General features: G+C 40.0%; 1 long non-coding RNA gene and 1 pseudogene across 1 annotated transcript; one reads left to right on the top strand and one right to left on the bottom strand.

The window, feature by feature from the left end:
* Window positions 1-777: 777 nt before the first annotated feature.
* Window positions 778-17048, bottom strand: LOC112838970 (uncharacterized). The gene is made up of 3 exons (XR_003212093.2): window positions 16892-17048; window positions 16232-16420; window positions 778-6148 (listed from the first exon to the last, which is right to left on the bottom strand). It is a non-coding gene; the product is annotated as an uncharacterized lncRNA (long non-coding RNA).
* LOC112838939 (U4 spliceosomal RNA) lies at window positions 2075-2151 on the top strand (annotated as a pseudogene).
* Window positions 17049-17054: the final 6 nt, after the last annotated feature.

The raw sequence follows: 17054 nt of genomic DNA, 5'->3' as shown, positions 1-17054 counted from the left end.
GGATGTGGCTATTTTCGCTTCAGCAGCAATCACTGGGTTAGCCTCACACCACACAAACCTGTCTTGCCCTCTCTCGGTGATGGTTGCAATGTCACTTAATTTTCAAAGTGCTTCTCCTTTGCCTCACATGTGCAGCTCTGGGCTAAGCATGGATATGTGTCTGCTCATACACAGAATTGGGGAGCCCCTTTCCAGCTCTCTCCTCTCCAGGATGTCCCCCAGACTCTCTGACTCCCAGGGACCATTTTCCCTGGTAGTCTGGCTAGAAAGATGGGGTTTCCTCTATGATTATTACCTGCCAACATGCCCCATGATTTTGCCAAAAGGAAAAGCTCTCAGGCAAAAATAAGAGAAACAGAAAAAAATAAGCATATATTTCCTCCACATTCTTCAGACCACAAGGTCATTTCTCCCTGCCTCTAGGCTAAAGAGACAGGCTTTTTCCCAGGGTTGACCTTACTGCTATCTCTTCGGCCTCTGTAGTGCTTCTCCACGACTAGGGTAAAGTTCAGGGCCAGACTGAGAAAGAAAAAAAATTAGGCAAAAAACAGGGATGCTGACACACTCTCTGACTTACAGGGGCCCCATTGCCAGACTTTTTAAAGAAAGTTCCAGACTATTTTCCTATCAATGGTGTGAGAGTCCCAGTTCCTCCACACCTCATCAGCACTTGGTAATAAGCACTCTTAATTTTAGCCATTCTGATAGGTGTATAGTAGGATCTCATTGTGGTTTTTTAAAAGTTTTTTTAGACATAATTCACATATGATTCATCCATTTAAAGCTTGAAATTTAATGGTTTGGTACATTACAGCAGTAACTTTTTAAAATTGTGGTATGGTAAAATACATCTTATACATCATTTTTCATTTAACCATGTTTAAGTGTACAGTTGGCTAGCTTTAATTACATTCATGTTGCGTGCAGCCATCACCACTGTCTGCTTCCAAAACTTTCATCACCCCAAACAGACACCGTACCATTAAGCAATAACTTCCAATTCCTCCAACTCCCCAGCCCCTGGTAACCTCTGACCTAATTTCCACATTTGATTATTCTTTATACTTCATACAAGAGGAATTTAAACTCTCCTTTTGTGCCTCCCTACTTTCACTAGCATAATGTTTTCTAGGTTCATCTCTATTGTAGCGCATTTCCATACTTCATTTCTTTTTATAGCAGAATAATATTCTATTGTATTTATTTACCATGTTTTATCAATCCATTCACATGTTGATGGACATTTGTGTTGTTTCCACCTTTTCGCTCTTGTGAATGATGCTGCTGTGAACATTGGCATATCTGTTTGAGTTCATGCTTTGAATTCCTTTGGGTAAATACATAGGAGTGGAATGCTGAGTCATATGGTAATTCTATTTTTACTTTTTTAAGGAACCAACAAACTGTTTTCCATCGTGGCTGCAACGTTTTATATTCCCATCAGGTATATATGAGAGTTCCAATTTCCCTACATTCACAACAACATGCAATATTTTCCATTTTTAAAAATTGTAACCATTCTAGTATGGTTATCTCAATGTGGTTTTGGATTGCATTTCTATAATGACAAGTGATACGGAATATCTTTTCATGCTTATTTTCCATTTGTACATCTTCTTTGGAGAAAATCTAGTCAAATCCTTTTCACTTTTGAATTGTGTTTGGGTTTTTTGTTGTTGAGTTGTAGGAAGGTTATTTTTTCTAGTTTTTATTTACATTCCAGTTAGTTCACATACAGTGTAATATTAGTTTTGGGTGTACAGTATAGTGATTCAACACTTCCATACATCACCTGATGCTCATCACCAGTGCACTTCTTAATCCCCATCACCTGTTTCTCCCACGCCCCCGCCACCTCTCCTCCAGTAACCCTCAATGTGTTCTCTATAGTTAAGGGTCTGTTTCTTGTTTCGTCTCTCTCTCTCTTTTTTCCCTTGCTTTTTGTTTTGTTCCTTAAATTCCACATATAAGTGAAATCATATGGTATTTGTTTTTCTCTGACTAATTTCACTTAGAATAATACTCTGTAGCTCCAACTGTGTCATTGCAAATGGCAAGATTTCATTCTTTTGATGGCCTTGTGCAGTGGCAGTATCGTAGCCAATGAGGTTTGTCCGAGGCGCGATTATTGCTAATTGAAAATTTTTGATGGCTGAGTAATATTCCATTATAGTGCACACACACGCGCACACACACACACACCACATATTTATCCATTCATCAGTTGATGGACACTTGGGCTGTTTCCATAGTTTGGCTATTGTAGATAATGCTGCTATAAATATCAGGGTGCGTGTACTCCTTCAAATCAGTATTTTTATATCCTTTGGGTAAATACCTAGTAGTGCAATGGCTGGATTGTAGGATAGTTGCATCTTTAACTTTTTGAGGAACCTCCACACTGTTTTCCAGAGTGGCTGCACCAATTTGCATTCCCGCCAACAATACACGAGAGTTCCCTTTTCTCCATATCTTCACCTATACCTGTTGTTTCTTGTGTTGTTGATTTTAGCCATTCTGACAGGTGTGAGGTGTTATCTCATAGTGGTTTTGATTTGTATTTCCCTGCTGATCAGTGATATTGAGCATCTTTTCACCTGTCTGTTGGCCATATATATGTCTTCTTTGGAAAAATGTCTATTCATGTCTTCTGCCCATTTCTTAACCGGATTATTTATTTTTGGGGTGTTGAGTTTGATAAGTTCTTTATAGATTTTGGATACTAAACCTTTATCAGATATGTCATTTGCAAATATCTTCTCCCATTTACCAGGTTGCCTTTTAGTTTTGTTGATTGTTTTCTTCATTGTGCAGAAGCTTTTTATTTTGATGTAGTCCCAATAGTTTATTTTTGTTTTTGTTTCCCCTGCCTCCACAGATGTATCTAGTAAGAATTTGCTATGGCTAATGTCAAAGAAGTTACTGCCTGTGTCCTCTTCCAGGATATTTATGGTCTCATGTCTCACATTTAGGTCTTTAATCCATTTTGAATTTATTTTTGTATATGGTGTAAGAAAGTGGTCCAGTTTCGTTCTTTTGCATGTTGCTGTCCTGTTTTCCCAGCACAATTTGTTGAAGAGACTGACTTTTTCCCATTGGATTTTCTTTCCTCCTTTGCCAAGATTAATTGACCATATAGTTGTGGGTTTATTTCTGGGTTTTTTATTCTCTTCCATTGACCTATTGTCTGTTTTTGTGCCAGTACCATACTGTCTTGATCGCTACAGCTTTGTAATATAACTAACTGTAAGTCTGGAATTGTGATGCTTCCTGCTTTGCTTTTCTTTTTCAAGATTGCTTTGGCTATTCAGGGTCTTTTGTGGTTCCATACACATTTTAGGATTGTTTGTTCTAGTTCTGTGAAAAATGCTGTTGGTATTTTGATAGGGATTGCATTAAATGTGTAGATTGTTTTGGGTGGTATAGATATATATATTTAAAGATTTATTTATTTGACAGAGAGAGAGAGAGAGAGAGAGAGCACAAGCAGGGGTAGCAGCAGGCATCTGTTTCTCCCTTAAAGGCCACTTTGATGTGGCCTCTTCTCTCCCTTTAGTTGTGGAGTTTGTTCTGTCAGGCTTCAGCTGGATTTATGGGTTATTAGGATGATTTGATAGTTATCTAGTTATGTTAGTGTGAGGAGGTGAGCCTGGGGTCATCCTACTATATCACCATCTTCCCCTGCTGAGACCACTCTTGTTTTTCCTAATTTTCTTTCTTTCTTTCTTTCTCTTTCTTTCTTTCTCTCTTTCTCTCTCTCTCTCTCTTCTCTTCCTTCCTTCCTTCCTTCTTTCTTTCCTTCCTTTCTTCTTTCTTTCTTCCTTCCTTCCTTCCTTCCTTCCTTCCTTCCTTCCTTCCTTCCTTCCTTCCTTCCTTCTTTTCTTTCTTTCGGCTCCATACCCACTGAGAGCCCAATGCGGGGCTTGAATTCATGAGTGTGAGATTAAGACCTTAGCTGAGATCAAGAGTTGGACCCTTAACCAATCGAGCCACCCAAGTGCCCCTCAATTTTCTAATTTCATACTACTACTCTTGCTGTGTCCCATAAGTAACGGTGTGTTGTGTTTTCATTTATATTAATCTTTAAGTATCTCTTGATTTCCCTTGTGATTTCTCCTTTGATCCATTGGTTGCTGACAAGTGTGTTGTTATATTTCCACAATTTTGTGAATTTTCCAGTTTTCCTTATATTATTGATTTCTATCTCTGTTGCAGTTGGAGAAGATATTTTGCATGATATTTATCTTTCAAAATCTACTGAGACTAAATTTATGGCCTAATATACAGTCTTTCCTGGAAAATGTCTCAAGTGCCCTTGAGAAGAATGTGTATACTGTTGTTGTTGGGTGGAGTGTTCTGTGTCTGTTAGATCTACTTGATATATTGTGTTAAGTCCTCTATTTTCTTACTTATCTTCTGTCTGGTTATTCTGTCCATTATTGTGAGTGGGATATTGCAGTCTCTGCTCATTACTGTAGAATTCTCTATTTCTCCTTTCATTTCTGTGAATTTTTTCAAGTATATTGATGATCTGTTAGGTACATAAATGTTTATATTAGTATATCTTCTTGCTATATTGAACCTTTTATTAGCATATAATGTTTGTTTTTGTATTGTCTTTATTTATTATTTTTGTTTTTTCCATGGTGAAAATACTTTTATTATTTTTATTTGAATTTTACTTAGCATACATTCCAATACTGGATTCTGGAGTAGAATTCAGTGATTCATCACTTACATGTGCTCATCAGAACACGTGCCCTCCTTAATATCCTTCATCCATCTAGCCCATCCCCCCCTTCCATCAACCCTCAGTTTGTTCTCTATTGTTAAGAGTCTCTTATGGTTTATTTTCCTCTCTCCTCCCCCCCACCCTCCCCATATGTTCATCTGTTTTCTTTCTTACATTTCACATATGAGCAAGATCATATGGTATTTGTCTTTCTCTGACTGACTTATTTCACTTAACATAATACTCTCTAGCTCCATCCATGTCATTGCAAATGGCAAGATTTCATTCTTTTTTTATGACTAAGTAAAACTCTGTTGTGTATATATATTGCACCTTTTTTTACCCATTCATCACTTGATGGACATTTGGGCTCTTTCCATAATTTGGTTATTGTTGATAATTTTTTTTTTATAAACACCGGGGTGCATGGGTCCCTTGGAATCAGTATTTTTGTATCCTTTGGGTAAATACCCAGTAGTGCAATGGTGGTAGCTGTATTTTTAACTTTTTGAGGTATCTCCATACTGTTCTCCAGAGTAGCTGCACCAGTTTACATTCCCACCAACAGTGTAAGAAGGTTCTCTTTCTCCACATCCTCGCCAACACCTGTTGTTTCTTGTGCTGTTACTTTTAGCCATTCTGGGAGCACCTGGGTGGCTCAGTCAGTTGAGAATCTGCTTTCAGCTCAGGTCATGGTCTTGAGGGCCGGCGATTGAGCCCCACATTGGTCTCCCTGCTCAGTGGGGAGTCTGCTTCTCTCTCTTCCTCTGCTCCTTCCCCCTGCTCATTCTCTCTCTCCCAAATAAATAAATAAATAAATAAATCTTTAAAAAAATTTAGCCATTCTGATAGGTGTGAGGTGGTATCTCATCATTGTTTTGATTTGTATTTCCATGAAGATAAGTGATGTAGAGCATCTTTCCATGTGTCTGTTAGCCATCCAGATGTCTTCTTTGGAAAAATGTCTATTCATGTCTTCTGCCCATTTCTTAACTGGATTATTTGTTTTTTGGGGTGTTGAGTTTGATAAGTTCTTTATAGATTTTGGATACTAACCCTTTATCAGATATGTCATTTACAAATATCTTCTCCCATTCCATAGGTTGCCTTTTAGTTTTGTTGATTGTTTCCTTCGCTGCAGAGATTTTAACTTGATGAAGTCCCAATAGTTCTTTTTTGCTTTTGTTTCCCTTGCCTCTGATAATGTGTCTAGTAAGAAGTTGTTATGGTCAAGGCCAAAGAGGTTTCTGCCTGTGTTCTCCTCTAGGATTTTGATGGTTTCCTTTCTCACATTTAGGTCTTTCATCCATTTTGAATTTATTTTTGTGTATGGTATAAGAAAGTGGTCCAGTTTCATTCTGTTGCATGTTGCTGTCCAGTTTGCCCAACACCACTTGTTGAAGAGACTGTCTTTTTCTATACACCAATAATGAAGCAGCAGAAAAAGAAATCAAGGAATTAATTCCATTTGCAATTGTACCAAAATCAATGAGATACCTAGCAATAAACCTAACTAAAGAGGTAAAAGATCTGTATTCTGAAAACTATAGAACACTTATGAAAGAAATTGAAGAGGACATAAAGAAATGGAGAAGCATTCTATGCTCATGGATTGGAAAAATAAACATCATTAAAATGTCTAAACTACCCAAAGCAATCTACACATTTAATGCAATCCCTATCAAAATAACACCAGCATTTTCACAGAGCTAGAACAAACAATCCTAAAATTTGTATGGAACTACAAAAGACCCCAAATAATCAATGTAATCCTAAAAAAGAAAAACAAAACTGGAGGCATCATGATTCTGGATTTCAAGCCATATTACAAGGCTGTAGTCATCAAGACAGTATGATCGTGGCACAAAAATAGACATAGATCAATGGAACAGAAGAGGACCCAGAATTGGACCCACAACTATATGGTCAACTAATATTTGACAAAGGAAGAAAGTATACATTTTGATTAAGTCTATTTTGTCTGCTATTTGTATGGCCACTCCTGCTCCCTTTTGACTACTATTTGCATGTAATATCTTTTCCACTCTTTCAAGCTGCGTCTTTGGATCTCAAGTGAGTCTCTTGTAGAAGCATATAGTTAGAACATGTGTTTTTATCATTCTTCTAATTTCTATCTGTTGTTTGGAGACTTTAATCCATTTACATTTAAAGTAATTACTGATTACTGATAAAGAGGCACTTCTTTCATTATGCTACTTGTTTTGTATATGCTCTCTAGGGTTGGGGTTTTTTGGTCATTTTCTGCATTACTGCCTTCTGTGTTTTGGATTTTTGTTGCAAAATTCTTGAATTCTTTATTTCTTTTTGTGCAGTTACCATGGAGATTACATTCACCATCCTAAAGTCGTGACTTTCTAATTGTAGTTTATAACAGCTTAACTCCAATAAAAATCTCAGCTCTTTTAGAACTTCAGCCTCTTTTAGTTGTTGATGTCACAAAATTACATCTTTATACATTGCCTGCCCCAAAACATAATAACTCTTTTAAATGCATTACTTTCCTCAATCATGTAGAAAACATTATGTGGAGTTGCAAATCAATGGTACAGTAATACTAGCTTTTACATTAGTAACGTTTTTATCCTGGGGCACCTGGGTGGCTCAGTCAGTTAAGCGTCTGCCTTTGGCTCAGGTCATGATCCCAGGGTCCTGAGAGCAAGTCCCACATCGGGCTCCTTGCTCAGCTGGAGGCCTGCTTATCCCTCTGCCTGCCGCTCCCTCTGCTTGTCTGCTCTCTCCCTCTCTGTCAAATAAATAAATAAAATCTTTTTAAAAAATAGTGTTTTTTTCTTTTAATGCATCAGTCTCTTAAGTCTTATAGAAAACAAAAATTACAGGGTGCCTGGGTGGCTCAGTTGGTTAAGCGACTGCCTTCAGCTCAGGTCATGATCCTGGAGTCCTGGGATCGAGTCCCACATCAGGCTCCCCGCTCAGCAGGGAGTCTGCTTCTCCCCCTGACCCTCTTCCCTCTCGTGCTATCTCTCATACTCTCTCTCTCAAATAAATAAATAAAATCTTTAAAAAAAAAGAAAACAAAAATTACAGTTACAAACCATTCTTACAGTAACACTACTTTTTAAAGATGCCCTCGTATTTATTTTTATTGAGATCTTTATTTCTCCATTTGGCTTTGAGTTACAGTCTAATATAATTTTGTTTCACTTTGCAGGACACCTTCAAGCAGTTCTTGCAGGGCAGGTCTATAGGTCTTGAACCCCCTCAGCTTTTGTTTATCTGGGAATGTCTTGATTTCTCCCTCATTTTTGAAGAACAGTTTTGCTGGATATAGGATTCTTGGTTGATATTATTTTTCTTTGAGTACTTTGAATATGTTGGCCCACTGTCCTATGGCCTCTATGGTTTCTGATAAGAAATCTGCATATAATCTTATTGAGGATCCCTTGTATGTGATGATTTGCTTCTCTCTTGCTGCTTTCTTTTTATTATTATTTAAATTCAATTAGCCAACATATAGTATATCATTAGTTTCAGATGTAGTGTTCAACAACTCATCAGGTGTATATACCCCCAGTGCTCATCACATCTTGCCGTTTTCAATATTTGTTCTTTGTCTTTTGAAAGTTTGAGTATGTGTCTCAGTGTGGGTCTGTGACTTCATCTTACTTGGGAGTTTGCTGAGCTTCTTGGATGTTTATATTCATGTCTTTCATCAAATTTGAGATGTTTTCAGCCACTATTCAGATGTTCTCTCTGCCTCTTCCTCTTCCCTTTCTGGGACTCCCATGATGAGTGTGTGGGTACATTTTGTGTTGTCCCATATTTCCCTTAGGTTCCATTCCTTTCCTTTAATCTTTTTTCTTTCTGCAGTCTGGATAATTTCCATTGCTATCTTCAAGTTCCTGATTATTTCTCTTGCCTGCTGAAATCTGCTTTTGAATATCTCTAGTGAATTTTAAAATTTTAGTTATTGTATTTTTCAGCTTCAGGATTTGTCTCTCTCTCTTTCTTAGGTTTTCTGTCTCTTTATTGATATTCCTATTTTGTTCATACCTCATTTTCTTGACTTTCCCTACATCTTCCTTTAGTTCTCTGAACACATTAAGACAGTTGTTTTAAAGTATTTGTTTAATATCTTTTGTTTTTTTATTTTTATTTTTTAAACATTTTATTTATTTATTTGACAGGGAGAGACACAGTGATAGAGGGAACACAAGCAGGGGGAGTGGGAGAGGGAGAAGCAGGCTTCCTGTGGACCAGGGAGCCTGATGCAGGGCTCAATCCCAGGACCCTGGGATCATGACCTGAGCCGAAGGCAGATGCTTAATGACTGAGCTACCCAGGTGCCCCTTAATATATCTTTTATTAAGTTTATTTCAGGGGCAGATTCTGTCGAATGGTTTTACCTTTGAATGGGCCATACTTTCCCAATTCTTTCTCTGGGAAAGAATTTTATGTGGTTTTTGGTTGAACACTGGAATTTTGAATCTAATAATGTGGCAAGTCTGGCAATCAGGTTCTCCCCACTCCCTAGGGTTTTGGGGCTTTTGTTTTGTTCTTGCTGTTATTGTATTTGTTTTTGTTTTGTTTGAGGTTGTCTCAAACAACCATGGATCAGACTAAGGTACAAACATAATGTCTTCTTAGGTCTTTTCTGAGACTTTCCTTGGGCAAGTGCAGTTACTTTTAAATTTTCTCTGTACATGCAGTTGTTTTTGAATATCCAATCTTTAATGTCTGGATCATGAAAGGGGAAAGGTGAAGGATGAAGGGGTGAGAAAAAGGCACTTCCCTTCACATTTCCTGGAAGTCAGCTCAGTGGGGGTTGGGGGTACGGAGGGGTTTGCAATGGGGGAAGGTTCAACAACAATGGCTACCCACGTCTTTGCACCTCTGTGATCAGAAGCACCAATCATCAGTGACAGCACAGACCACCAATGTTTGGAGGACAGTGTCCTTTTTTTCCACCCTTACTCCTAGAGGCTGTATGTAAACTGCTCAAGGAACATGTGTACAGCTGCCTGCCATGTGGCTGGGGGTGGGGATGGGTAGCTGCTGCTGTGTTAAGAGCTGAAATTGACCAAAATTAACAAAATTTTACCATTCAAGCCTCCTCTGGAAGTTGCAATGCTTCAATACATTCCAAAGTTCCAAAATAGTTACATCAGACAGATTCTGCCAGTGCCATTTTTGTCTAGATGGGAGACAGATTCCTGGTGCTTCCTACTCCACCATCTTCCCAGAATCCTTGTCTAGGTTAATTTTATCTAACTATTGAGGGAAGACTTTTTTAGTACTCTAGCTGATGACTTTTGAATGATGTGATTTTCCAATCTGTTGGAATCGGACACTATACCCTCTCATCCTTTCCAAACATTTTTTCCTCTGCCTTGGGTAGCTTGTTCATATGAATGCACTAATCAAGTCTCAGGTGAATATTTCAGGAGGATCATCTGCAGATCTCTCTTTACAGAATTCCTCTAATTCTCTCCCTGCAAATCCTAGCCACTTTGTCCAACTCAGATTCCCAGTTCCATTCCCTCAACTTGCGGCTATCAGGCCTTCCTCACATCATGGCCCTGAAACTTCTACCAGGCAGTGAGCTGGGTAATTGTAGGGCTCACTCCCTTTGTTTCCCATCTTTCAAAGATCTCTGTTCGTCATTGACTGATGTTCAATGTTTAAGAAACATTGTCTCATTAATTAATTAATTACTTTTTGAGAGAGCAAGAGCAAGAGCAGGGGAAGAGGGAGAGAATCTTAAGCAGGCTCCATGCCCAGTGCGGAGCCCAAAGTGCGACTCAGTCTCATGTTGTCTCACTTATTTTGTTTCAGTTTTTTTATTGTTGTTGTTTCAGGTGGGAGGGTGGTCAGTCCCTATTACTACATCTTGGCTGACAGTGAGGTTGAAGCTCCAACTTAAAATTAGTGTCTTCCTCACATGAATGTACTAATGGTACTAATTGGTACTAATCTATATATTTCTGGGTAATACAAGTTATCTCTATCTTTTCTTAGTAGACTATGAGCTTCGGGAGAGGAAAATAGAAATCTGAGTCACAAAAGGGACTTGACAAAATGAAAAATATGAATGCTTAATAAGCATCTACCTAATAGATTAAAGTATTAAAAGTTAACCTTATTAAGCATAGGATTGCTAGACTTATAGGTCATGGAAATGTCATGGAGATATACCATATGTTGATAGCTATAAGGAGTTACATGGTGTTTCTTAGGAGAACCTTTGTGATAAAATACAGGTCTTAGTTTCTTAATTAAGTGAATTTGTGGTGAATTAAATAAATTAAAAAAAAAAAGACAGATGGATCAAATTAGAACTGGCCAGTTCTTTAGACATGTGGCTCAGCAGCGATTCAGTATATAATCACTGGTTTAAGATTTAGAAGGCATGATTTTATAGTATCTGTGTCTTTTAAGGACAGGGTATAGGGAGGGTCCTATCATGTATGTCATGGACACGTGTCTATCTTGGACATTGAGCATTCCTTTTCCCTTCCTAAAGGTACATAGATATCTTTCTCAGGAGTTGTATGTAGTTTTGGTGAGATGCTCAATCCAGGTACATGCTTCTTCATATTAAAGCTGAAGGAGCCATACTCTTTTCACTGTGAGGTTGGAGACATCATACTTAAGCTTGGTCTATTCAACTATTTTTTTTTTTCTGTAACTTTGAATCTTATGCAAGTGACCACAGGAAAAGGGAATATTGCAGTTCATTATGTCATCTTCAGCACCCCAGATGTATTTTTACATGTACTGGTGCCTGCCCTCCCTCACTTCTGCCCACTTCTAATCCTGGTTCCTCAACTTTTGTAAGTTGATTTATGAGTTCCTAATTCTTAAAAAAAATGCAATTTTGCTTAGGGCTCCTGGGTGGCTCAGTTGGTTAAGCGACTGCCTTCGGCTCAGGTCATGATCCTGGAGTCCCGGGATTGAGTCCCGCATCGGGCTTCCTGCTCAGCGGGGAGTCTGCTTCTCCCTCTGACCCTCTTCCCTCTCGTGCTTTCTCTCTCTCATTCTCTCTCTCTCTCAAATAAATAAATAAAATCTTTAAAAAATAAAAAATAAAAATAAATAAAAAATAAAAAAAATGCAATTTTGCTTATACAAGAGGGAGTTGTCTCTGCTGCTTGTGACATAAGAGCCAAAGCCCATACAGTGTAATATGCTATCTTGCCTGTCCAGGCCTGGGGTTTTAGACAGTCTTTTCAGTTGACCAGGCTGTGCAATTGGCTATAAGTCAGTATGAGCAACGTGGGAGAGAGGTCTGCGACAATGATTAACACAGACTCGGTCTGCACTCACAGACCTACCCAGACCCCAGGAAGCCAGTCTTGACGTACACTGTGCTGACCAGGCAATAACTTGGGTAGGGCATCTGGTGTGAACAAAGTATTCTTAAGACTACTGACATAAAACAAACAAACAAACAAACAAAAGACTACTGACATATTGGAAAGGCATCTCTTGCATATGTCCTAGGTGGTAAGAACTCTACAAACTGTGATAGAAATGGTGTGGGTTGGAAAATTAAAAATGCAGGGTAGGAGCCTTATCTTATAATTTCTGTATTTCTGCAAGTAGCTAGCCATCTATCAGAGCCAAAGAGATTTTTTTTAAGAGAAGGCAATTTATAAACTATAAAGCACTGAGCAAACGTGATGTTATGTTGAAGTGTTATGAAGTAATTTACTGAATAAATTTCATTAAATGTAAGCCAATATGAGGCAAGGCTGATGCAACTGCTCAGCTTTTTAGGAATTAAGATCTTTTGATATAGTAGCCACTAGCCACATGTAGCTATTTAATGAAAGCTAAATGAAATTAAAAATTTAGTTCCTCAGTTGTATACATCAAGTGCTCAATGGCTACATATAGCTAGCAGCTACCATATTGGATAGCACAGCTCAGTTTTCTTCCATCACAGAAAGTTCTATTGGACGGTGCATCTCAAGAAAAGTAAATGCTAGGATAAGATTAATGAGTCTAGGGGCGCCTGGGTAGCTCAGTTGGTTAAAGGGTCCAACTCTTGATTTCAGCTCAGGTCATGATCTCAGGATGGTGAGATCAAGCCCCACGTTGGGCTCTGCACTGGGCATGGAGCCTGCTTAAGATTCTCTCTTTCTCTCCCTTTGCCCCTCCTCCCCCTTCCTGCTTATGCTTTCTCTCTCTCTCTCTCTAAAAAAAAAAAAAAAAGATTACTGAGTCTATAATCTTTTCTATTTTTTAAAAGATCGTATTTACTTGTCAGAGAGAGAGCACAAGTAGGGGGAGCTGCAGGCAGAGGGAGAAGCAGGCTCCCCACTGAGCAAGGAGCCTGATGTGGAACTTGATCCCAGGACCCTGGGATCATGACCTGAACTGAAGGCAGACGCTTAACCAACTGAGCCACCCAGGCGTCCCTCATTTTTTCTATTTTAATGATGTGGAAATGTTTATTTTGAAATACAGGGTTTCTTAGTTTAACAAAACTGGAGGTATCTGTGCTGAAATCCTTACTCCCAGTTGCACTGGTGTGGAGATGGATGTCTTAGCCCCTCAGCTATGGCTGGTGCTGCCTGCACCCCAATCTAGGACCTGCTGCAGGCAGGGATGGGAGGAGGCAGTGGTGAGCAGAGAAGGAGCAGCTGTTTCTTGCTTCCAGCTCTTTCCTAGGCTCAGGCTATTGCTCCACCCTGAGGGCATCTGCATTTAAAGCAGAACTTTTCTCCCTGCCTTCCCAACAAGGCACCTGTGCTCCTATAGCTCAGCAGGCAACCCTAATCTCTTCCCTAGACAGTGGACGAGTCCGTGTGGGGAACCTCAGCTCACTTTCCAGAGAATGACCGTGTGTTCCTGTGTGTGAGGCTACAGGGTCCCTGGAGGAGGTGAGGTTCATGTGTTCCAACCTGGTCAGGCCTGGATGCTCTTCATATGCTGGTGTGAGAGAAGCATTCCTTCCAGATACATTTTTTTTTTAATAGTTTCCACAAATGTAACAGACCATTTAATGATAACTAGACTCTAAATAATTAAATCTTAAAATGGTTTTGTACTATGAATGGGAGTTGCTGGTTTAAAAAATTTTTCTCATTAGATTTATATCATATTGAGAAATAAAATTTAGTTTACCAAAAAAAAAATTTTTTTTGGAAGATTCCATCAGGCATATTTAAGGAATGACTATGAAGGTCTTCTATCCAAATAAGAGAGACTATATGCCGACTGAGTATTGTCTTCCAAAGCATCCCTTGGATGTTTGTCTCCTCCTCCTCAGCAGCTCCCAGTGGTGAGGGTGGGAGGGAAGACAGTGTGATGCTTAAGTGTTTCATGTCAGTAAGGACAGATGTTGGCATGAAGAGGCCTTGGATGCCCAGAAAGTGTGAGGAAGGCCATCGGGCATTCCCACAAGTGGTGGGGAGGGGACACAGGCAGTAAGTCCTTTGCAGACTTCAGAAAGAATGGACACCAACAACTGTTGTAGCTAGGGAAGGGAAAAGTATGGTGATAAAGAGCGCAGCAGCTGTTCAGCGGAGATGGTCACCAACTGATGATGTAAGATGTCGCCAGGCATTTGGGAACTCCCACTGTACTTGAAGAGTGCCAGAAATGTGAATTTATAGAAATCTGCTTATATTTTCCCAGTGACTTACAATTTAAAACTATAACTGTATACATGTTTATAAAAATTATGGTTGAAAGAGAAAATAAATCCACACCTGTGAAGAAAAAGGACTTTTAATCCATATAACTAAAAATGAAAAGCACTTTCTAATTCCAGAATACCAAAACAGCAAAAACAAAATCTTCAAGACTGCACAGAGATATCTGTGTGCTCTTCTGGGTCATTTAAGTTGACAATTAACAGATTAGAGCCTTAGTGCAAGGTAAACATTATAGGTTCAAATCCCAAGCAGGGATTAATCTGTTCTCTGCTCAGGTCACAGATTCCATGCTTAGCTGTTCCAGCCTGCTGTTCTCCCAATATATGCTAGTGATTATATGGGTGGGAGCAGAGCTCCCTTTCACCTTCCTTGAAGCAATGAAAACTTACCTTTTATTGCTAGTAGATAGAAGCCTCAACTAAGTAGAATATTAATCAAAGGTGTTATTCTACTATAAAGCACTTTACTTTGGAAAGAGTCATGTAAATAAGACAATATTTTCCTACTTTGAGCTGTAGATGAATTGATCAATAACAGATTGGCTAAAACATAAAAGAACGGAAAATAGTATTTCTGTCATTGGTTTTCCACCTATTGATAATTTTTGCACACCACGGGCTGGTTCTCTTTGTGTATTAATCACACGGTTTTCCTGAGATTTCATTTTGTAATTTTTGTGAAGCATAGGACATGTCCTTTTTAGCATTTTGTAAAATTTTTTCCTCACTTGTGTGACAATCTCTTGGTGAAATTAAAAGTTTTATCATACACTCTAAGTGAATTGTCCAAGGATAAAGTCATTGGAAATGAAGGTCCCCAATCATTAGCTGCCATGTGCTGTGAACCCGAGAATATATTATAATTTTTTACTGAATTTTAAATACAGATGTTTACTGTAAAAATAACGATATTTAATTTTTTTTTTTACTTCAACCAGCCCCTGAATTTGAGCTGAGGATGCAGATTACATAAAATATTTGTCAGCCAAACATCTTGACAGCCATTAATAATATTAGTTAAAAAAAAAGGAAAGAATTTGCTTTTTTAAAAAGGTGAACACATAGTTCAATAGGGCGAGTAAGCATAAATGAATTTTATGTTTTATACTTATGAAAACGAATTTTAGAGTTTTAAACAGTAAAATAACTTGTCCATGTTCTCGAGCATACAGTCAATATAATTAGTTATGTGGAAATAATAAACATAAGAGCCAACATTTACTGAGTATTTGCCGTGTGGTAAGCACACAAATTATCTCATTTAATCCTGTAACAATCTGGGAGGTAAGTACTATTAACGTCCTCATTGTACAAACGATAAGGCCCAGGGTTTGAAAAGACAGTAATTTTGACAAGGGCGCAGGGCTGCGAGGAGGCAGATTTGGCAGTCTGACTCCAGAACCTTACTACCCCACACTGTCTTAAGGTGAAAGTTTATTCCCTGAATCCCGGGTACTGGCACCAAAGCAAAATTAAAAACAAGCATGTTTAAAATAAAGACAGCGCATGACGAAGGTAAATAGATGGAATGCAATGCTATACATTAAAATACAACGAGTACGGAAACTACTCTTCTCAACCTGTGAGTCTGCAGCGGGTTACAGAGGACACGGGGCTATTTCTGGGGTGTCAGCGTCTAACGCGGCCTTAAATGGCTATAGCCGCATTTCTAAGTCACACATAATCCTGGCTTCATTACTAATTTCGCGTATGGGTAAGTGGCTTAACTTGCTACAGTGTTTTTTTAAAAAATTAAACATACTTATCAAAATACCAAGAACATTTTACGTATGTATCACTCGGGCTTGTATTTGAGGTGAAGTTACAAGAAAAGACATGAAAAAAATCCAACTTGCCTTTTCAGGGACAGAGAGGAGGGGGGCTCCTCGGAGCGCGCGGCGCGGGCTCCATCTGCTCTGCACCTGCTGCCTGCGCCCGCCGCTCTGCAGGGGTTTCTTCGGAAAAAGAACAGATGGGAGGGCTGGAGGGAAGAGAGAATGCCACTTCCCAACTCGTAAGAGTTCAGAGTTTCTACATGCTTCATTCTGCAAGACATTAATCTGTTTTTTTATTTTTATTTTTTAATGTCTTACTGAAGCCTAGTACACATCCAGGATTAACCTCATTTTAAAAGCAGTTGCGGCAAAGCCGGCAGAGCGGCGGGGGCTGGACTCGCCGTCCCTGGGAGGCGCTGCCCCGCCCGGGGGGCTCGCGGCTGGCGCTACACCCGGAGCGGGCGCTGCAAGCGGCCCACGGTGCTGCCCGGGTGCGCGGTGACCGCGACAGGCCGGCCGCCCGGCGTCGGCGGCCCACAGCGCCCGCCCCGCCGCCCTCGGCTGCCCACGGCTCTAGCAGCCCAGGCCTGGGACGCCCGGAGTCCGCAGGGGCTGTGTCCCCCGCTCACTAAAGTGCCGTCACCACCTAGCGCGTGCTCACCTCTGAGCCCTGGGCCCCCCCGAGGACACGCCGCAGGCCAAGGACCAGGGCCGTCTGCTGCCCCTCCCTCCCCGACGCACCCCGACTCCCGAGCTCCTGACCAGCCGGGCCCCCTTTCCCTCTGCGGGCTGAGCGGCTCCGGGGTCGGGACGCGCGGCCTTTTCCGGGCGGTGGGACCTGAGGGACGGGGTCTCCACAGGGTGACGGGGCCCGCGGACCGGACGGGGTCTCCTCAGGGTGACG

Source organism: Callorhinus ursinus, unplaced genomic scaffold (assembly GCF_003265705.2).
Source record: "Callorhinus ursinus isolate GAN/ISIS: 27379988/994484 unplaced genomic scaffold, GSC_fseal_2.0 scaffold28, whole genome shotgun sequence".
NCBI classification, from domain to species: Eukaryota; Metazoa; Chordata; class Mammalia; order Carnivora; family Otariidae; genus Callorhinus; species Callorhinus ursinus.
This window is presented reverse-complemented; position numbering and strand designations above follow the sequence as displayed.